Here is a 23810-nt window from a genome sequence, read left to right on the forward strand (position 1 = left end):
CCTCAATCCCAAGCTCTGTGGTATTTGTCTCAGAGACCTGGCAGCACTCCCTCAGAGAGTGAAACGCCTGGAGGTCATGGGATCCTGATCTCCCAGTTTCTTCACTGTCACTGCTACAGCAAACGGCGAGGAATGCGGTGATGTCTCTGGGGAAAGCATGTGCTCTTGACAAGTTTCCTTTTTAGAGAGAAGGCGGTAGAATTCTGGCCAGGTGTGTAGCCTCCAGCCCCCCACCTCAGCACTCAGAAATTGGTAATAATTGCACAACAGGGAGCACAGGTGTTATGTTGTACAGTGCTTATGCAGTAGTATAAAAAAGAAAACTGAATCACTCTGTACAGTTATATGGGGGGCAAGAAAATTGGTTGACTCAGGTTAGTTGGATAGAGGATGAATTTTTTCACGCTAATATTCATTTCTCCAAATATTGTAGTGTTTGCACAATAAACAATCCCAAACACACAGAGAGCTAGGCGATTAGACAGGAGAGAGAGAGAGAGAGAGAGAGAGAGAGAGAGAGAGAGAGAGAGAGAGAACCAAGATAGATACTAGTAGACTACCCATGGAAAAAATGTTTCTTGGTGACATACAGTGAAACCTTGATGACTGGGAACTTGAAAGCCAGAAATATTTTGATTGGAAGTTTCCCTCATAAAAATGGCAGGTTCATTGCCTGGCTTCTGCGCTGGTGTTAGAGAACAGCTGGCTTATTTCCCAGCAGCTTAGCTGGGTTGTTTGGATCAAATACTGTCCAAAAAGCTAAGCTCCATGAGAAATAGGACAGTGTGTGGCATGGGTAGTCTACTAGTATCTATCTTGGTTCCTCCTCTATTTTCAAAAAGAGTGTTTTAAAAATAGTGAAAGATCCCAAAGCCCACAAATCCCCTCCTTTCTGGGTTCCTGACATTTGTTTATATCAGACCTTTTTTTTTTTTACATTTCCCTAAATTTTTAAGGGTCATAGATGATTAACAGGTGAAGGGGACCAGTTAGCACATTTCCCCATACTACAATCAAGTAAACAGGAATACTTACCCTATTTACTTAATACATGTCCTTTCTGCGAGAGTAGGAGATGTCTCTAAAATTTTGTAGTTAGCCGAAACTCTTGCCAAAGTTTAATTTTCCATTTCTGAGTTTGAAAACTATCCAATCTAAATAGAATTGAAAAGTGATAAACCTATAGTTTCATCCAATCAATAAAATGTCCTTTAGTATATAAAACTATTTTGCTTGATAGGTTGGATGCTTTGATTTATTATTATTATATTATTAATGGATTACATATAGAACTTTTAAAATCACATGCAAAACTGTATTTTACTGAGAGATGTTCCATATTAAAGCAGTTTGCTGGGTCAAGTTGAAGAATATGTATTTCCAACAGCATCAGTTCTTGTTATGCCCATCTTCTCATGGGAAGTGCCAGTTAGAAGTTTTGCATGAACCTCTTCTTATGTAGCCATCTCCTGCTGGAGCAGTCCTTCCTGGGGTCTCCATGGCAATAGTGCTTTTTTGTAGCTTGAAATGAAGGTACTGGTTCTGTTTTATGCTGCACTTCACATTATGCAGTACTAGTCCTAGGCTTTGGGTTATTTTAAGCATCCATTCTGAACCCCAAATTATTCCTAAAGTCATTTGGAGACGGAATGCAAACCCTGTGGGTCAGAAAGCTTCCTGTGTTAAGGAAGTATAGAGGCCCACCAGGTGCTCAGGATACGTTCTGGTGTGTCCACTGGTGGGAACACAGTGGTTGCATCATTACAACAGTCAGGACCATGGCCTTCCATTGTGTGCTGTTACAGAGAGTAAAAGCCTTGACAATTAAGGATCTTCCCATTCAATGAAACGTAGATATGTTGTCATTCCTTCACAGCCACAAACAGCCTCGGCTAAGAGAGGAATACCCATGCAAAGAGGACATGGTAAGCCTTTAGAGCAGTGGAAGAAATTTTAAGAAAGCGTTGGCCTTAGCAGAAATGTCTACAGGGATGTAGGGGGTTGAAGAGGGTAAGCTTTAGAATTCATGAATCACTCCCCCAGTTCTGATTGCTGGGATTCTCTCTTGTAGATTTTCTCAGGGCTGTTGGTCAATCTCACAACCGTTGTGCCTTGGCTCTCATGGCTCCAGTACTTGAGCATTCCTCGGTATGGCTACGCGGTAAGTTCTCTTCTGTCCCTGTGACTAGTCCATTGTTCCCCAGCTGGGACAAGCAGAAGCAGCCTGACCATCGTATGTCCCCAGACATGAGCTGTGGAGGTCTCCCAGAAATTTTCTTTTAGGAGCAGTGATGGAGCCTTTCCTGTTAAGCCTTGGGCTCCCTGATGATCACCTGGCTTTCCCCAGTCATCCTGCAGTGTGAGGGAGATGAAGGGTGGGGAGGTAGATCATAGCGAGGTAGAAAGCATGACGAATTCATGTAAAAATGAGATAATTGTATTTTAGTTTTATAAATAAGGAAATGGGAGGATAGGATCTTAGAATATGTTTTTTATATTGAAAGGGAAATTTGAAGAAAAATTAATACCATTTAATATTCAAAGCCACCATTGGCTTTAGAATCTAATCAACTAACCCAAACTGTCTATGTCTTAATTTAGTATAATTCAGTGTCTAACTCCCAAGAATTATACTTGATTTTGATTAAAACAAAAAAGTATAATACAAAAGATTATTATATAAATAAACAATAGCCATTGAGTATCACTGAACCATTTTAATTACAGAATTTATGAGCTTGTAACATTGGAGAGAGGAGGAGGATAGTGCTGTGGGGTAATATAGCCAGCAGTTTCCTGGCTTGGGGAGGACCAGGCCTGCAGGGGAGGCAGTTGGGGGTAATTGGGCTGGCAGGGGAGCAGTTAGGCATCAATCAGGCTGGCAGGGGAGCAGTTAGGGGGCGGTCAGACTGGCAGGCAAAAGTGGTTAGGGGCAATCAGGCACGCAGCCAGGTGAGCGGCTGGGAGCCAGCAGTCCCGGATTGTGAGAGGGATGTCCTACTGCCGGCAATTGGACATCCCCTGAGGGGTCCCAGATTGGAGAGGGTGCAGGCTGGGCTGAGGGACACCTCCCCTGGGCATGAATTTCATGCACTGGGCCTCTAGTATAAATATATCTCACATATATATATATAAAGAGAAATAGATATCTATACTTTATACACAAAATATACTTAAACAAAAATAGCCAAAAATACTAACAGTACCTACTTTTAAAACCAATAGGAATTTAATGATATCCTATCATAAGTATTCTCCCTTTTTATTATAATTATCTTTTTGTATAATTCTGTTTTTAATTATTATGTTAAGAAACACATGCATAGATTGAATCATCTTAACCATTTTTAAGGAAGAAATATTTTGAAAAGTATAAGTAAAAACATAAGTTCTATAAAGTAGAAGGAAAATATTAGTTTATTGGTGATCCATTTATTGTTTAATAACATGCTATTTAGCTTCCAGGTGTTTGAATGTTTTTGAGTTTTTTTGTTGTAGCTGATTTCTAGTTTCATGCCATTGTGATCAGAGAAGATATGATTTCAATCTTTTTGAATTTGTCAAGATTTATTTGTGTCCTAACATGTGGTCTATCTTTGAGAATGTTCCATGTGCACTTGAGAAGAATGTATATTCTGCCTCTTTGGCATGAATTGTTCCATAAATATCAATTAAATTAATCTGATCGAGTGTTTTTGTTTAAGCTCACTGTCCCCTTGTTGATTTTTTTGACTGGAAGATCTATCTAGTGATGTGAGTTGGGTGTTGGAATCCCCTATTATAACTGCATTGCTACCAATATTTCCCTTAAAGTCCACCTAGTTTTTTAAGTGTTCCTATGTTAGGTGCGTATATGTTTACAAGTGTTATATTTTCTTTCTTTTTAAAAAATATATTTTTATTGATTTCAGAGAAAGGGAGAGGGAGAGAGAGATAGAAACATCAATGATGAGAGAATCATAGATCAGCTGTCTTCTGCACGCCCCCTATTGGGGATTTAGCCTGCAACCTGGGCATATACCCTGACCAGGAATTGAGCCATGACCTCCTGGTTCATAGGTTGAGGCTCAATCACTTAGACACATCAGTTGGGCTCATTCAATCTACTTTTAATTCCTTCCAATGTATTCTTGATGTCAGGTGTGGTATTCTTATTTCCAACTGGCTCTTGTTCATGGTTCCTATTTCATTTCTCATCCTGATGTAGTTCCTATTAATTTCCTTGTGATTTTCACTAAGTTCCATGAGCATCCTTATAAGCATTGCTCTGAACTCTATATCTGATAAATTGTTTGCCTCCATTTCATTTAGCTTGGAACTTCCTCCCCCCTCCCCCCCACCCGCCATTTGGCAGTTGTTTCTTTGTCTCCCCATTTTTTTGCTGTCTCTTTGTGTTTATTTCTATGTATTAGATAGAATTGCTATGACCCACAGTCTTCATGGGGTGGCCTTGTGTAGTAAGTGTCCTGTTGGACCCAGTGGTGCAGTCTCTTTGATCTCCTGACCTGGATTCTCTAGGAATATCCCTTGTATGGGTTATTTGGTTTCTCCTGTTGTAATTGAGTCTTAATTATTGTCCATTCATGGGTGGGATCTCCCCTTAGGCTGGTTGACCATGTAGGGGTCTATTTGCCTATGCACATAAAAGCCAAATGAGATATGAATAGGAGTTTGCATCCAAGAAAGTGAGGATTTATTCATTAAGAAAATGGTGCCATGCCAGGAGTTGTAATAGCTAATGCACAAAGACAGGGCTCCAGAAAAGATAGATTTAATTTATATTTTCAGAGAATTTTATCTCAAAGCAGCAAATATTCTTTTCAAGTTCATGGAACATTTTCTATACTAGACCACATGTTAGGACACAAGACAAATCTCAATAAATTTAAGAAGATTGAAATCTTACCAAGCATCTTCTTCTCTGACCATAATAGTATGAAACCAGAAATTAATTACAAGAAAAACACACAAACACATAGAGGCTAAGTACCATGTTACTAAACAATGAATAGGTTAACAACGATATCAAGAAAAAAATCACCCCTGGTTGGTATGGATTTTCCCCAGTACAACCTCAAGATGAGAATGCAGCCCAGCTGATACTTTTTTGAAGTCTTGTGAAACCCTGAACAGAGAACACAGCCATTCCTGGCTCCTAATCCATAGAAACTGCAACAATAAATGCATGTCATTTTAAATCATAAATAGTCTGAAGTTCCAACAAGCAAAACAGGATTATGAATAGTCTCTTGTTAGCTGGTAAGCAGCCATTAACAGAATTGTCTTCCTCTTACTCTTCAGCTGCTGAAATTTAGAATATCTCAGAATTTTTTCCTTGTCATTTCCTCCTTTTTATCCAAATCTTTCAGAGAAAGCATTGCTGATGAAGGTCTGCATGATTTTAATTATGTTTAAATGGCACATTTTTGTTCCACGGGTTGTCCCATGTTGCTTGGAAGGCTTATTCCTAAGAGGTTGTATACTATGAAGGATGGAAGTTCAAGGATTCCATCAGGTGATGAGATGTCTTAGGCCAGTTGTGGGCCACAGAAGGTGTGTGTGAGAGAGAGTTTTACCAGTTAACCACTGCAGAAAATTTTAATTTCTTTGAAGAGTAACTTCTGGAAAGGTAATGGAACCTAGTTCAATCTGCCAAGTAAGCATTTTAGCTGGGGCTGATTTATGGTTTTACACAATTGAGAGAAGCTTTGGGTATAACATCTAAAAATGATAATAAAAAGAAGCAAAGTAGGATTATTGAACCAATTTGTAGTATTTTTCTAAATAATGAGCTCATCCCTGCTGGTCACCAACTGAAAGATTACTGTAGTATCTAAGTAAGAGCTATTTCTATGGAAACAAAACAAACAAAGAAACAAGAATAAATCCAGTATTCGAATCTATAAGGCTGTCAGTTGAGATTTCTAGATGTAAGGCTGGAAGCTTCTTTAGTTGGAGTTAAGGCAGGCAGTGGCAGTCTGGCCTGCAGTAGGAATGCCTTCAGTGATGTAATCAAGTGCTCAGGCAAACTCTGCCTGGTTTACTTAGCATCACTCACTGATATTGACTAAGCTGGTGTAGCCTTCTTCCTGCAGTTACTAATGGTAAGGTTCAGAAAAAGAATTTTATTTCTTAATAATTCTAAGTCAAAGTGTTAAGTAGGAAGTTAAATATGAGTGGCTGAGGTAGGGCCTGCCCTGGGGTCCTGAACAGGGGCTGGACCAATATTGCCTTTAAACTGCCTCTGTATGGGCGGCCCAGTAGCCAGCAGACCGCCAGAGGGCAGGTTCGGAACCAGCTGGTACTCTCTCCTCCTCTAGCCTATCACTGGTCATGCAGTTTGGTACCCCTCATCTTTCATATTGCTGGTCAGGTGGTTTAGACCCCCTGACCTTTTCCTCCCTAAAGATCACAAGTAGGCCTCAGTTGTATTTCAGCTCCGGGCCCAGAAAAGCAGCAAAACCAGACACGTGGTGCTGAGGCTGCCTTATTGACTAATTAGTTAGTTGGCACCAACTAATCAGTGGACACCTGACCCCAGAAAGAGCGCGCCTGGAAAGCTGATGAATATTCTAGTAAGACCTTTCCCTGAGGTGGAGGTCTCAGGGAAGGGTCTGGAAAGAGAGAGATAAATACACACAGGACAAAGGGCCCAGGGCATGCTCTCCCTCCAAGGAGCACGCCTGTGCCATTCCCCCACAGGCACGTATCCCTCAGCAGCATACTCCCCAGCAGCCACTCGTCCTGGGCCAAGCCCTGAACCTGTCTCCAAGGCCCCCTTTACTCTGACTTTCCAGTGAGCTACAGCAGCCCGGCCCTTCTCTCTCTCTGTCTCTTGACTGGCCCACTCCTTGTTTGGAGTAAATCTTCAATAAACCCCATTTTGCTTTAATTTTTGTTGACATTAACATCTTTTCTGCGTTGACAAAAAGAACCGAGGTCCCAGCTGGCAACCCCAATTGGTAACAAAAGGACGGAAGAAAAGTTTAACTCTAAAAGACATGTCTGTTCAAACCAAACTTAAACTAGTGTTAATATTAAATATTTCCCTAGAATGTGTGAGTTAGGACTGTAGAGCAATACAATCCTTAATGGCCATGTGTAAGCTTCCTGCCACAGGAGAACAAAAGAGCAGGAAGAAAGCTTGCTGGACACCAGGAGTCAGCCCCTACAAGGAACTGAAACTGTCCTGAAGACACCTGGTGACACACCTGCATTCCACCCACATTCCGAGCCCACCGACTCAGCCCCAAGCCCACTGACAACACAAGCTGCATGTAAGGATGAAACTCCAGCTCCTGGGTGTTGCCATCATCTAGCCACAGCTTTGTCTCAGTGCTGTGCAGCCCTTCCCTTTGGGCCCCCCTCCCCCATCCTTCATCCTTAAGTAAATTCACTTTTTCTTTAATCACCATCTAGATGGCTATTTAGCCTAACCGCGCACCAGCATGCTAACCTTCCATGTTCACCTTTCTTTCTTTTTCTTTTTTTAAAATATATTTTATTGATTCTTTACAGAGAGGAAGGGAGAGGGACAGAGTTAGAAACATCGATGAGAGAGAAGCATCGATCAGCTGCCTCCTGCACACCACCCACTGGGGACGTGCCCGCAACCAAGGTACATGCCCTTTGACCGGAATCGAACCTGGGACCCTTCAGTCTGCAGGCCGACGCTCTATCCACTGAGCCAAACCAGCTACGGCCCATGTTCACCTTTCAATGTGATCCTGAAAATAATGTGTGTTTTTTTAGTTTATTTCTTAATTCATGAATCAATTAAATATTAAAATTAACAATACTTTTTGGAGGTAAAAAACACTATAACATAAAACATATGTTTTATCAAAGGGATCAAAGGGATCAAAACATAAACACAATTACTAATAATTATAGAGAGACACAAGATTTTTTATTTGCCCTCACAATTTTTAAGGAGGCAGGGAAGGTTGGGGGTCAGGCATGGGATACTTCAGCTGCTTGTGTTTTAAAATACCCCTTTCTTGAATATATGCACCCCTATGTTCATTGCAGCATTATTTACAATAGCCAAGATCTGGAAACAGCCCAAGTGCCCATCAGTAGTAGATGAATGGATAAAAAAGTGTGGTCCAGCCCGGCTGGCGTGGCTCAGTGGTTGAGAGTCGACCTATGAACCAGGAGGTCACGATTAGATTCCCGGTCAGAGCACATGCCCAGGTCTCGGGCTCGATGCCCAGGTTGTGGTCTCAATCCCCAGTGGGGGGCGTGCAGAAGGCAGCCAATCAATGATTCTCTCTCATCATTGATGTTTCTATCTCTCCCTCTCCCTTCCACTTTGGGGGAAAAAAAAAAAGTTGTGGTGTATTTACCCCACAATGCTACTCGGCCCAAGAAAAGAAGGAAAGCTTACCTTTTGCAACAGCATGGATAGAATGGATAGACCTGGAGATTATTATGTTAAGTGAAGTAAGCCAGTCAGAGAAAGACAAATACCATATGATTTCTCTTCTATGTGGAATTCAATGAACAAAATACACTGTCAAACAAAATTGAAACAGAGGTATGGATGTAAGGAACAGACGGACAGCTGTCAGAGGGGAGGGGATGGAGAGACTGGGTGAGAGAAGGTGAGGGAGATTAGCCAAAAAACATATATACATAACACACAGACACAGACAACAGTGTGGTGATAGTCCCGGGGAAAGGGGGTGGGGGCTAGGTGGAGATGGGCAAAGCGGGGGAAATGGAAAGAGGCTTGGCGTGGGATGATGGGCGCACCATGCAGGGTGCAGATGATGTTTCATTGAGATGTACACTTTAAACCTGTATGGTGTTGTGAACCAATGCCAACCCAAGAAACTCATTTAAAAAAAAAAAAAAGCAATAGAACATTTGAATAAATAAAAATACGCCTTTCTCATTTTTTTTTTCCCTTCAGTTTTCAATCCTCAAGCAGTTATGAGCTGGGTTTGCATTTCTGATTACCTGGCAGGAAGACCTGCTGAGACCTTCAAAATAGTCTTGTCAGCCTTTGAAAAACCAGCTTCCAATTTGGCAAAACTCCTGATCAATTACTAAAACCTTTAAATTCTGTTGAAATATACCAATTTTTATAATCTTATATCTCAATAATCTCTAAACAAGTTCCACCTTTTGGGAAATTTCTAGGTTTTCCCTTCTGTTTCTTTTAATCCCTTGTTGTGTTAGAATCTATAAGACCCAAGTAGCAGAGATAGCAAATTCAAAAGGCTTAGCATTTGTATTTATTTTTGTCCCATTGTGTGTGTTTTTTTCTTAGTGCTGGGCAATTGTACTTCCAATATTCTATTTTTTCTCAATGCCCTAATTTTTTACAATATCTTCAACTATCTGAAGGTACATAGGAAGGGGTCTGAGTGGGTTTTGATTTTCTAATTTTTGTCCTTTCATCTTTTGAAAAAATTTTATTCATTAAATTGATTGGGGTGACATTGATCAACATGGACACATAGGTTTCAGGTGTGAGTCTCTATGTTATAAGTTCTGTATATAAGACAAAAAATAGGTAGTCAGGATGGTGCATGCAGTATCTCCGGTCTTCCACCAAATGCGAGACACTTCAGTCACAAACCTGCTAATCTGTGACAGCTTGAACAACAGGCTTATGGAAAGTCTGCAAGTCTGCGCTTGTGTTCTATCCCTATGGTATTTCCTTCTTATGACAAATAGCACAAGAGACATGGACAGAAAAAAAAAATGGCTTCCTCTGGGAGGAAAGATTCAATAAAGAAAACCCAAGAGCCAGCAGGCCCAAGAAACTAGCTTCATAAATATTTTCTCTTGCCAATGTAAGTTTAGAAGAGAGAAAAATAATTCTCATCATTTCTAACTTGTCATTTTCAGTAAGGTTGAACCATTCAGATTTTTTTTTTAAAGGATGAATCAGCCCCATATTGTTCTCTCATAACAACTGGTGTTTTGTGGGAGGGGCAGGGGATGTCTGGGAGTTTGACTTCCCCCAGTTTAAATTGCTTTCAACCAATCAAGTCTGGGAAGTTGTTTCTGGTCGGTAGAATGCTGCTTTCTGGTGCCCATCCCCATTGGGTCGCCGGCTACTTACTCTCTTATCTTCAGAGTGGAAAGCCAACCTTCAGAAGATAATTTCCCAAACAGCTTATAACCTTGGTCTGGAGCAAAAACCCAAACTAATTACACAGAATGGCCACCAGATGTCACTATGAGTTCAATGATCTCAGACAAAGAAAAAAAATACAGGTGCATTAAAATTGAGGGTGTCCTTCAAAAACTCACCAGTGAGGTAATTCTCTCCTTCACATTTGTGGTACCGAATTGGTACTGACATGGTATCAGCATGAGGAAATAATTCCTCACCACCTCCTGGGCTGCCACCTACTAATACTCTCCTGAAAGGTACTCTCTGGCACCATAAAGCCCTGGGCTTCCACCAAAAGGCATGTGTTCCTAAGATCCAAGACTTTGGAGGTGCAGAAAGGGAGCACACTAGGAGTCCCATGAGCCCCAAGGGTATGTAGATGTCACACTTTGACCTTGACCCCAAGAGTAGCATTCCTCTCGCCTTCTCCAAAGTTTAGCGCCACATTAGGCAACAAATGTTAAGCACAAAGTTTATAGTTTTTAAGTAAAATTGGCTATGTGTATTAAAAATTTTTTTATTGGAAATAACCTTATTTCTCAGCAATTCCCTTTCTGAAATTTATCTGGGAGTGTGCAATGACATTGCTACAAGGATGTTTTGTGAACAGTAGGAAGCTTGGTTAAATTAATTATGGTACATAATAAACAACAGGATACCATGCAACCATTAAATATAAAGTTGTAGCAAGATATTGAGTGACAGGGAACCATGTTTGCAATAGAGCAGTTTACAAAATAATAATAGCTACCAATTATTTTGTGCCAGCCAGTGAGAATGACTGTTCAGTGCTTTACACACATGATCTCATTTAATCTCTGTAACTACCTTGAGAGATTGTTTCCCCTGATCACCAATAACCACCTAAAGACTAAGTAACTAGCTCAAGTTCAAATCTCCAGGGTGTAGGAGAGCCAGGATTCAGACACAGGCTATCTGACTCCGGAGATGTTGCCCTTCATCCCTGTGTTTTGTATATAAACTCACTTAGTTTTTAAAGAAAGTATGTATACATAGACACAGACTAAAAGCTGATGAAGCTGATGAAGCTGATGGTATGTAGTGGATGGATTACAGGGAATTTTTATTTTCTTCTTGTTTGATATGTAATAAGAGAGAGAGAAAAAGATTAGTTAAAAGGAAAAGAAAATGTGGGAGTCCCAATACCCTGCTCTATAAAGAATGGTACCCTTTTCAGGTAAAATAATGGAGAGGTCATGAGGTGGAGGGTGGTGGGCCCTGGTCCAAGTAAGGCTGCCACCCATTTATCCTCTTAACTTTTTTTGTTTTAGTATTTTTTTTTTTATTGATTTCAGAGAGGGAGAGAGAGAAACATCAATGATGAGAGAGAATCATTAATCAGCTGCCTCCTGCACACCCCACACTGGGGATTGAGCCTGCAACCCAGGCATGTGCCCTGATCAGAAATGGAACTACAACCTACTGGTTCACAGGTCAATACTCAACCACTGAGCCACACTAGCTGGGCCATTTTCTTTAGTTTTATAATGCCTCCTGGAACTGTTTTCAGAATCTTTTTTCATCTTTAAAGTTTTATTCTGTAGAGGGTGTTTTTCAAATTTTCAAAGTTATTAAGAGCCAGCTCTGAAGAAATTTTCCCAACGTTGGCTTAAAATGACAAATATATGTGTATGTGACTTTGTAAGGGTCGTTAAACTGACTCAGAAATTTAATCCAAAAAAAACCCCAACCCAATTTCATCCGAGTATTTGGGGGCTTAATAGATATATACTTTTAAGTCATTTAAAAGTATACAGTATGGTGTTTTTAACATCCTAAAAACATTGTGTGTAAACCATTTTCTTATCTAGGCCTGTCTGAAATTTTCTTGTATGGGGTAAAGAATTAACAGCAATTCCTTGTGTTGCTTTAAACAATTTAACGAATATTATAATTTTTTATTTTTTTTGTAAATACAAACCAGAAACTACCCAGGTGCAAGTACTGATTTCGCAGAGCAGCTGCGGCAGGTGAATTTTGGCATGGCCATCCACACCCAGAAAGCCTGACAACCAGCGCTTTTCCTGAATCTGCAAATCACTTTCCAGCTTTCCCTGTGATCAGTGTCTTGCAAAGAAATGTTTATCACTGCACTGTGAAGCATTTAAACTATTCCCAGTCATATTTTCATTCCAAGGGTTTTGTCTCCATTTAGCACCCCCACCCTCCCCACCCCCCGCCCCGCCCATAGATTTAGCTCCTGATTCCATTGGCCCTGGGGCACAGGAACCTAACTTCTCAGAAGCTCATTTATAAAGACCACCACTTGCTCTGGATGCGCAGCGCGTGACACTGAAAAAGGCCTAGGCGTCCGCGTCCCCTGGTGGGTAGGCCGGGCCCCGGCGGTGACCAGATCCACCCGGGGAGACGAGGTATTGATGAGCTGGTGGCGTCCTGGGATTACCGGGCTCGTGGCCAACTGTCCATTTCCTACGCGCCCTGGACACAGAGTTTTCGGTTCGCCTCTGGGTGCTCTGGGACAGTCGTGTCCGTGACCCCGGCCCACGGGCGGGTGGTGGGTCCAGCGCGGAACTCGGTACCTGCGCTCCTCGGGGCGCGGGCTCCACCCCAAGCTTATCCAGCCGGGCAGGCGGCGCCACGCCTTCCGCCCTCCCGCGGGCGCGGACCCCGAGAGCCTGGGGCGCGAGGGAGGAGCCGCTGCCCGGGGCTGTCCCGGCCCAAGGCCGGAGCCCTGCCTTTTGAAGCTGTGTCGCCTTGGTCCCGCGCTCTTCTCCTCGCCATCCCAGCTTGCCGAGCGCTGCCCATCGCTCCTGACCGCGACCGCGACCCCGGGCCGGCGCCTTCGCGTGAGTGCGGGGCCCGCGGGGAGCGCGCGGGCGCGGTGGGGGGGCTGCGGGTGGGGCTGTGAGCCCTGGTCCCGGGAGGTCGCCTCCTGCCCGGCTTTCCCTCAGGGGCTGTGTCCCGAGTCTGTGGTTACAGACCGAGTCCCGAGCGCGCAGGAGGGGAGAGGGAGCCCAGGAGCGCCCACCAGAGAAGGGGAGCGGGGGTCCCTGGAAGGAGGCAGCCTGGAAAGGAGCCGGGAGAGTGTGGAACAGCTTCACGTGGGGAAGCAGGACAGATGCTTGGCGTCCTGGTGCAGTGGGACCTGCTTCCCCACGTGTGTAGGGGCGGGCTGGCGGGCTCAGCTCCGCGGTTACAAGAGTGACTTAGTGCTCTGCCTCTGAGCACAGGGACCCTGAGATCCGAGCCCTGGAACTGCTGAGTGAGAGGAGACAGGCCTTTGGGATGCCAGTGGCTTGAAAGGTCCGTGGGTGTTGGAGGTACATTTGGTAGAAAATAGAAAACTGTTCAACTGAGATGACTAGGTTTTAATCGTCCCTCCCAGTTTCGTTTGAATAGGAAATGCATACTGAAAATCCACACTGCTCTTTTGGAAAACGATGTGTTGGTGCAACAGATTGTGTGTGTGTGGTAGTGTGTGTTTAGGGCCGGTTGGTACAACTGTTGCCTTTCTCCAATTGTGTAGAGTTGATATTGGATAGATAAGACCGTGCGCATGGAAGTTCCTACAAGGTGGGAGAAAAGTGTGTTAATATTAGTGCTTTAAAAGGGATTAGCCAACATATTGCTTTGTTTTTTCACATCCAGGACATAGAGTTTTTTTCAGTACTTTGGATGATTTGCTAAAGAGTTATTGAGCTCCCTTGTGTAATTTTTCTGTGGATAGTTTAATGATTAACTTCAAAGAGTTAACCAATTTATTACAATACTGATTAAAAATAATACAGAAGAAATGAAAACCAAACAGAAAAATAGAAGATTGCAACCTAACTTATTTGCAAACAAAAAAGTTAGGTTGCAAATCTAGCAAACAATTAAAATGCCTCTCATGTTGCCAAGTTTCGTTGTCTTCGCTAATGGTGTTCCTATAAATAATTCCATTTTCAGATTCATAGCAACAAATATTTATTGGTCATCTTTGTTCCCGAACCTGGGCATTCAGCAAGAGCTCCACCCCCACCCTCAGGCAGCACGGTCTTTTGCATCAAGATAGTATTAAAACACACTTACACCCAAAATCTATTTCTGCATTTATTTATTGAGCATCCATGAAGCAGTTGAGGTGAGCACAAGTATTACAGATAGAAAATAAAACACAGCTGGGAGTTACTGTGGGGAGCACATTAGAATGGACGTGAACAGATTGAAAGATCCTATGCAAACTAAGTTGCATCCCGAGGCCATCGGTCACACAGTTCAATGAGGGTAAAGGGGAAACATACCAGGTCCTTAGGGAAGCATTCCCTGGAACTTACTTCTGAGGGAATGTTTTGCATCACAGAAGGATGTGGAGGAGACGGAACAATGGCAGTGGGAGAGTATCATGTGTGCCCATCTGATAGTGCAAGTAATGGTGCGTTTTCTAGGACTGCTTGCTGTTTTCTTGACTCTATGTGTTATGAAAAACACTTGTTGGATGCTAAGACCCTGGGCTCACACATGGTGCTGTTGAATGGTTTGGCTTCCTTGGGGATAAATCTAGATTTTCTAAGGGGATAGGTGGATCTCATGTGCTTCAAATACTCGGTATTTCTCTCTGTCAAGGATTTTTGATAGAAGTTTGGCAACAGTTGAAAGATACATCAAGTGGGGAGATTTATCCTGTGTTTTCTTACTGGGGTCAGGCTTGAGAACGTTTAGTAAAAATGAATGAACCTGAATGGCCATCCTCTCTATAGGATCTACAGAAAATTAAAATGTATCCTTTAAGAAATCAGTTCTCAGTTTACTCCTGGATATGACCCAATAATTGATAAAAGTGTCTGGATGACTTTGGCCTTCAAGTTGTGTTTTTTTTTTATTACTAACAGCTTTATGAGATAGCTTTCACAGATGATACAAAACACCTATTTAAAGTACACAATTTGTGAAGCCATCACATTTTATCATCTTCCCCTTTAAAAATCCATTAGCAAGTAACTCCTTCTCTTCATTGTTTCACCCCATTGTTTTTTGAAGCAGGTATTCTATTTCACTGGGAGGCTGTTAGAAAGTGGACATATAATCTTAGAGTCACAAAGTTGGCTTATTTATAGAGATAAATGAAATATTCAGAGAACTGTAACACTGAAAGTTAGTAGTTTAAACTAGGTGTGGATATGTGTGTGTAAAGCAAAATTGCTCCTGTCTTTATTTCAATGAAGAAGTTATGTTTTGGTGAGAAGGTAAAATAAAATCTTAGCAAAGTAGAAACCCCTTTGAACAAAGTTTCTTACACTTTTCTGATGTGGGTGAGGAATAAACTTTTCTTTACCCTCAAGGTTCTTTTAGTTGGTCTAATAACCAAATGAACATTAGACAGATAAGCAAGAGAAAATAACCAAATTTAATACATCTGTGTGGGAATCTCATACACATGAGAGAGTCAGAGACCTCACATGCAGGAGAGATTCAGAGACAGAAAGGTAACATCCTTTCTATATAATAAAAGGCTAATATGCAAATCAACCGAACAGTGAAATGACCGGTCACTATGATGCACACTGACCACCAGGGGGCATACACTCAATGCAGGAGCTGACCGCTGGTGGTCAGTGTGCTCCCACAGGGGGAGTGCTGCTGGGCTCACAACTGGTGAGTGCAGTAGTGGTGGTGTGAGCCTTTCCTGCCTCCACGGCAGTGCTAAGGATGTCCGACTACTGTCAGTCAGACATTCCTCAAGGGCTCCTGGACTATGAGAGGGCACAGGCTGGGCTGAGGGACAACTCCTCAGTGCACAAATTTCATGCACCTGGCCTCTAGTGGGTGTATAAGACATTCTGAGCGAAATCCTTAGAGATAAGGTGCTTTGGGGGCTAAAGGGTCATTATAGGAAGAACAGATGCTTAGTGAACTGAAGTTTGTCCTGCTTTATACACAGGTCAAAAGAGGTTGTCTCTGATCATCTCTTATTAAGTATGGGCAAGGCCTCTAATTCAAAATACTTTTTAAAAAATTGATTTGTTGATTTGAGAGAGAGAGGAAGTGTATGTGAGAGAGAGAAACATTGATTTTTTTGTTACCACTTACTTATATATTCATTGGTTGATTCTTATGTGTGCCCTGACTAGGGATGGAACCTGCGATCTTGGTGTATTGGGATGACACTCTAACCAACTGAGCAACCCAGCCAGGTCAAGTTCTTATAGGTAGTTAGTGGAGGGGTGGGAGTTTCTCTTCTGCTAAACACTAAAGTTGCCTTTAGCTCAAAACAATACAAGTACCACAGAGGCACACCTTGGGTTGACTTGGTCTGAATTTTCACACGATCATTAGCCCAATCCCTTTGGGCTAGGTCTTAGGCAGCTGTCATTTCACTGGCATTGCATTCTTTGTTATCTGGAAGAGTAAAAGTGGAAATCTCTAGAAGGCCACAAGCCCTCTAATCTCCCTCTGAAGCCACTTGAGGTGAGTGTCTTATAAGGAAAGAGGAAAGTGCTGAGAGGCACCCAAAGTTTGGACACTTCACAGAGGTATGCCTCTCTGCTTCCTATCCTACACAGCCTGACCCTGACCTGACCCTGTCTTCTCTGTAATTATTCGTAATTGTGCCGGACTAGTAGGAGAGAGTGTTAAGTGTGCTGAGAACACTTAGTATTAATATCTAACCCGTCGCTGGGAATGGGAAAGGCATTCAATTATTATCCTATTGTTAATAAAATACCATTCGATCGATCTTATTACGTAAGTGTGTAGCCAATGGAGTCATCACCCAGTAAAAGTCTAAAGACTTAGGATCTGGTCCTACTAGGTCATAGTCTACTCAGTAAAATGGAATGACTCAGCACAAGATGTGAGCATCAAATGAGATCATATAGCTTAGTATTGTTTGGAAACTATAAGACACTACTTCTATCTATCTTTTTCTACATAAACAATATATTAAATAAATTGTTTCAATATGCAATCAATGCACAATTATTAATGAGCTACTTTACCTTCTTTTTTTCATACTGTCTTCAAAATCTGTAATATATCCTACAGTTACTGCACATCTTCATTAGGCCTGTCTGCATCTCAAGTGCTTAACAGGCACATGTGGTCATAGCTGCAGAGTTGGGTAGCACAGGTCTCTGGGCATTAACTGGTACAGTGATAGAAGTTGGTTTGGACAATGCCGTTTTTTTATCCCAAAGATAATCTATTTGTACATGTGTCTCGTGCTTTTAATAACTTCTAACTGGTTTCTAATTCCTAACTCTTCTTAATCAATGCAGAAAGAATAAAGTTTCAGGAAATTCAAGAATCTAGGAAATAATATTTGTCAGTTATTTTAGTACAAACCTATGGTGGGCAAGGTGGTTTACAGAGCTGAGTCTTATTTCTGCAAAACTGCCATCTGACTTTGATTTAGGACCTTTCTGATTTATTTCTCCTGTTTAATAACATGGGGAGTCAGTTACGTGTCTTTCCAGTATACCTCATATGATAGTTACCTCAAATAAAACAGGTGTACTTCTGACACCCATGAAGCAGTAGGCTAATTTTAGTTTAAAAATCGAATGGTATCATTTCAGTCACACTAAATCTAATAGTACTATTGTTATGCCAAACCACTCACCCACTTGCATCTTGAATCTAAGCTAGGAGTAGACTCCATTTGGCATGTGCAGTGTTGATTTATGCCCAGATGTAACTAGCAATGTAGGGTCAGTTGACCCACTCCAGTTGCTACTGTGTAGGTCTGGCCTTGCTACTTAGCTGTTCTCTGCAACTATAAACCACTCCTGTCCTTATTTCATAAATACATATCTTCCCTTCACCCCAGTGGGATGTGATCTATCTTTCCTCATAGACTGCCACCCCAACTTGGTTAATTCAAGTGGTTTGAATTTTTCAGTAAAAACCATGTTGCTATCTTCTTCTCCCTCCATAATTTCTACCTAAACAGGGAAGAGAGTGCGAATCGCTTCTGGAGAACAGTTTACAAAACGTAAGCTTCCTGCTCTTACTTCCCTCTCAATGTGGTAGAGAGAGCCCCAAGTCTTGGTTTTTAGGAGAACCTCACAACTGTCATATCATTTGAATTTCAGCCAAACATAAATATGCCAGATTAGAAAAAAATATGTTTCTGATGTGTTATTGTTTAGAAAATTATGCTTTTTAGAATACAGATAGCTGTGACTGGGTTGTATAGCTCTTGATGAAGAAGTTTTCAAGAACAAAGAAGGCATTTTAAGTCTAATATTACATTTCCCTTGTAAACATTGAAAAAAATTGGCATTATTTTATTTAAAAAAATTTTTTAGACTTATTAATAGTTGCAAAAAATGGTATAGAGAATTCCTGAAATATTTTCCAAACTATAGTACAGTTGTCAAAACTAATAGATTAACATTGGTACAATGCTGTGACACTGTTAACTAAACTGTAGACTTACTAGGATTTCACTGGTTTTCACCATCCTTTTTCTGTTCACAATGTGGTCTAGGATGTCATGTTGCATTTGATTGTTATGCATGCTTAGTTTCCTCCAATCTGTGACAATGGCTCAACTTTCTGTTGTTTTTCATGACCTTGACACTCGTGAAGAATACTGATTAGTTATTTTATATAATGTCCCTCCTGATGTTTTCCCATGATTAGATTGAGGTTCTGGCATTTTGGGAAAAAATAGCAGAAAATTCCAGGGAATTTATCCAGGGTACATGGCATCTCGTTACTGATGTTAACCTTGCCAGGTTCCCAATGGAAAGTAGATTATCTTGGGAGAGAAACTTGGAGTATGCAAATATCCTGTTTCTGCTCGAATTTAAACTTGGATTATGCTAATATTGTGTTTCTCCTTAAGGTTTTATTCACTGATTTTAGTATCCATTGGTAGAACTGGGTATACATTGTACTTTGTTGTTCTAATGGTAATTTGAAAAATAATTCTTCTCATTCCTTCTATGTTTACTAATTAGAATTCTTTTATACAGAACAGCTGTCTGGTATCAGGACCTACTCATGATTACTTATTTTATTAGATGGGTTATAATCCAATACTATTGTTATTTAATTTGCTGCTCAAATTATTCCAGCTTTGGCCACTGGGGCCTCTTCTTTCAGGTTGGTCCCTGCCTCCTTTTGAAATAACCACCATTCTTCCCCTCCCCCCTCTTTTAAAGCAGAATGTACCAGACTCATTTTGCATTTTCTATACCCCAAACCTGGAATCAGCCATTCCTCCAAGACACTCACTCTGGTTCCTTCCTTCCTTCCTTCCTCCCTCCCTCCCTCCCTCCCTCCCTCCCTCCTTCCTTCCTTCCTTCCTTCCTTCCTTCCTTCCTTCCTTCCTTCCTTCCTTTCTTCCTTCCTTCCTTCCTTTCTTCCTTCCTTCCTTCCTTCCTTCCCTCTTTCTTTGTTATAAGAAACCAAGATCTGAGCACCAGGTGTTATACTGTAGTAACTCTGAGTTTTTTAAGTTTAATAGATTTATGACCGAGAGAAAATGCCTGTCTACAAAGAGGAGCAATGCCTTAAATTTCAAATACTATGGAGGACCTAATTAGTTGGGTTCAGTTTCTTACGGGAAAGAAATGAATTTGGCAGGGTTTAGCATTTTTCTCAAATGATGATTTATAAGTGCTTATAGATAGAACAAACAAAATGAACACATGAATTTTCATTTATTAGGCTAAGAGAAAGTAGCCTTTTTTTAAAAAACAAAACAAAACAAAAAACCCAACCTATTAGCTTAATTAAATTATATCCTGACTATTGGTTGAATAAATGGGAAGTGGAGATATGCCTAGGCCATATATTTGAGATGTGCTGTTAACGTCAAAATGAAAAGCCAAAGTGAGAGGCAACAAGTATTTATTTGAGACCCCAAAGAAGAACTATTGTGGTAGCCCTGATTTAGGCAGAAATATGAGTACTATTCTGATTAGGAGGTGAAGGCAAGGAGTATCTATGAGAAAGGAAAGGCGGATAATTATGTGAATAGAAAAAGGAATTTTTATAGGTGTAGATAAGCTAACATAGTGAAGCGAATTCTAAAGGATAATAAAATAAGAAGATTGTCTTTCATTTTCAGTTCAGTAGTCCTGATGTCTGTTTTCCAAACAGTTTGTTTGGGACACAAGGCTGCTTTGGGTCCAATCCAAAGGCTATTTTGCCAGTTTTAACCTTGTAAAGGTTTGAGGAGTGAGATGTGTAAGGCAGTTCTCCTAGGATGACAGCACCAACTTCATTTTGGAGTGTCTCTGTTGATATTGTTTTTTACCCACGTATGAGTGTGGTAGGCAGTTAGACATGAGCAGATCAGTGACCACAGGTAGGTAGAGAAGGTCATCAGGGTGGAAAGCTCTAGTTGCCTAGCAACAGGCACAACTGGGAAAACAAGAACCTGGACCCCAGAGTAACCTTTCCTCCCTAGCATATTGCTGGTCATGTGGTTCAGATCCTGCCCTGACCTTTCCTCCCAGGGCTTGCCAATACCATGATGTTTTGATTATCCTTGCTTTGTAGTATAATTGTACGTCAGGTGGTGTGATACCTCCAGCAAGGTTTCGTTTTTTCCCCCCCTAAGGATTGCTTTGGCTATTTGGGGTCTTTTGTGGGTTTTATAGAAATGTGATGATATCTTTGTTCTAGTTAAAAGGAAATCATTGGGATTTTCATGGGGATTGTGTTAAGTCTGTATATTCCTTTGGGGAATGTGATTACTTTGAGTTTTAAAAATTAAAACCATGTTTATTGAAGGTTTTCACATTTCAAGCCTGTTCACAAGCTGTTAGGTCATCTAATTTCTGACCTTAATTAGCCATTTTAAAATTCATTTTAGAGAGAGAAATATCAATGTGAGAGAGAAACATTACAACAATTGGCTTCCTCCCTCGTGCTCCCTAACCAGGGATTAAATCTGAAACTTGGGTATGTGCCCTGACTTGGAATCAAACCCCGCCACCTGTTGGTTTGCGGGATGACGGAATGACGCTCCAATCAACTAAGTCACACTGGCCAGCGTTATCCTAATATCTTTTAGAGGGGCTTTTTGTAATTTTTTTTTTTTTTTTTTTTTTATTCTTTGAGAGACAGGAAGGGAAAAAGAGAGAGAAACATTGATGTGAGAGTGAAACATCCATTAGCTTCCTCCCACACAACCCCCACTGGGGATGGGAACTGAAACCGAGGCATGTCGCTGACCAGGAATCTTGCCAGCAACCCTTTGGTACATGGGAGGGCAACCAGCAAACTGAGCCACACCAGCCAGGGCTAATATGCAGTTTTTGTCTTCAGTTCTTTAACTGTTTAACTATTGGTTTTCTTTTCTTAATTATTTTCATAATTACTTATGCATCTTTCTGAAATTTAAATATATTCACCCATTAAGGAAATATTTTGTCATCCCAAACAATTTTGGAATTTGTCTTCTTAGCTGACTGAAGGAGCATAACCATTAGTGATATAAAGCCTGGAATTGCAGCTATAAATTCAGAGGAACTTTTCTAGTCCCTGACTGTCTGGCTAAGGCCCTTTTTGTAGCAACTATGTCATAAACCCTAAAATTAAAAAACAACAACAAACCAATAGCAACAACGAAAAACAGGGGATGAAGGTGATCATGCAATCTGTCCGTAATCTTGAGTCAGATCATGATATACTTTTCAAGCTAGACAAGTTTAACTCCTGCTGCATGACTTTTTAAAAAATATATTTTTATTGATTTCAGAGAGAGGGAGAGATAGAAACGTTAATGATAAGATAGAATCATTGGCTGGCTGGCTGCCTTCTGCACACCTCCTACTGGGGATCGAGCCCTCAACCTGGGCATGTGCCCTTGACTGGAATTGAACCTGGGATCCTTCAGTCCATAGGCCGACACTTAATCCCCTAAGCCAAACCAGCTAGGGCCCTGCTTCTTGACTTTTTTAAAAAAAAATATATTTTATTGATTTTTCACCGAGAGGAAGGGAGAGGGATAGAGAGCCAGAAACATCGATGAGAGAGAAACATCGATCAGCTGCCTCCTGCACACCCACCACTGGGGATGTGCCCACAACCAAGGTACATGCCCTTGACTGGAATCGAACCTGGGACCTTGAGTCCGCAGGCCGATGCTCTATCCACTGAGCCAAACCGGTCAGGGCCCTGCTTCATGACTTTTAAGTAATATTCATACTCTTCTTATTTACTTACTAGTGACCCGATGCACGGATTCATGCACATTGAAAGGAAATTAATTAGAAGGTGGCTGGTGAGGCGGGATTGGGCGAGAAGGATCCAACACACCCTAGAGCAGGGGTGGGCAAACTTTTTGACTCGAGGGCCACAATGGGTTCTTAAACTGGACCAGAGGGCCGGAACAAAAGCATGGATGGAGTGTTTGTGTGAACTAATACATGTTAACACTGCTGCTGGTGAAGGAGCGGAGGGGAGAGCAAGAGAACCCTCCGCTCTTTCGGCTCCACAGGCCGGATAGAACAGCCGAACGGGCCGGATTCGGTCCGCGGGCCGTAGTTTGCCCACGGCTGCCCTAGAGCCAACCTCCCGAGGCCCTTCCCCGGCCGGCCGCACCTGGGGTGGCACCGTGGCTCCAAAGGCATCTGTGGAGTGAGTGGGGTCCCTCTGGCAGATGGGGTCCCTCGGCCTGGCCTGCGGAGATTAGGCCGAAATTGGCTCTCTGACATCCCTGAGGGGTCCTGAAGTGCAAGAGGGCACTCTGCAAAGTTGCTGTAGTACAGGGTGTGGAACGCAAATGCAAGTGTGCAGTAAACCAGATTCGGGGCGACAGTGCCCCAGCCACAACCTAACCCACGGCCGAAGGTGGAATTGCGTGGCCCTGTGAGGAATCGGGCTCCCTCCTCTCTGGTTCCGGGGCGTGTCACCTGAGAACTACTGCTGCCAAGTCATTGCAGCTCGGCAGCTCCTGCATTGAGCGTCTGCCCCCTGGTGGTCATACACGTCATAGTGACCGGTTGGATGGAGGGAGGGACACTTAGCATATTAGTCTTGATATATATACGTATATACTAGAGGCCCGATGCATGAAAATTCGTGCAAGGGTAGGCCTTCCTTCTCCTGGCTGCCGGCACCGGCTTCCCTCTGGCACCCAGGACCCGGGCTTCCCTCCTCCAGCCGCCCACAGGCACCGAGGACCGGGGCTGGCTTCCCTCTGGCCCTAGCTTCATCAGGAAAAATGTCCAAAATGATGTCCAGTCTAATTAGCATATTACCCTTTTATTATTATAGATAGATTAGGTATTTAATTGAATCTAATTGCAGTGCATGCATTCATAGTTGTGTCTGCCTCCCTAATATGGGTTCTAAGATTGTTCTTATCACAGTGATATGGGTTGCTCATTGGAAATGGCTCTATTTTTGCAGTGCAGTTTAAAATGGACTTGTTAATTATAACATTAATTATAACTAATGTTAATAATATCTCTTATTGTTAATGTTAATTATTAACAATAATTAATGTTAGTAATATCTCTTATTGAATTCAGTATATCTAAAATATTTTTACTTATACATACAATCACTATAAAAATGACTAAAGAGATATTTTGTATTATTTTTTAAAAACTTGGATTTCTATTATTTTTAATTAAGATATAATTATCATATAACATTTATTTCAGGTGTACAACATACTGAGCCAATAATTACATGTATTGTGAAATGATCACCACAATAAGTCTAGTTAATATCCATCACCACATAGTTA

The 23810-nt window shown here is 41.7% G+C and overlaps 1 protein-coding gene across 3 annotated transcripts in view; it reads left to right on the forward strand.

The window, feature by feature from the left end:
* The first annotated feature begins 12395 nt into the window (after positions 1–12395).
* Positions 12396–23810, forward strand: part of LOC132216519 (broad substrate specificity ATP-binding cassette transporter ABCG2) — a 48902-nt gene continuing 37487 nt past the window's right edge. The window contains exon 1 of one of the 3 annotated variants that reach the window (XM_059665776.1): positions 12396–12525. The gene's annotated coding sequence lies outside the window, so the exon portion shown is untranslated. Of the gene's footprint in view, positions 12526–12627; positions 12961–13398; positions 13418–23810 lie in introns of those variants that run through there. The other 2 variants (XM_059665785.1, XM_059665793.1) reach the window with 2 other exon arrangements.

The sequence above is a fragment of the Myotis daubentonii genome, chromosome 1 (assembly GCF_963259705.1).
Source record: "Myotis daubentonii chromosome 1, mMyoDau2.1, whole genome shotgun sequence".
Lineage (NCBI taxonomy): Eukaryota > Metazoa > Chordata > Mammalia > Chiroptera > Vespertilionidae > Myotis > Myotis daubentonii.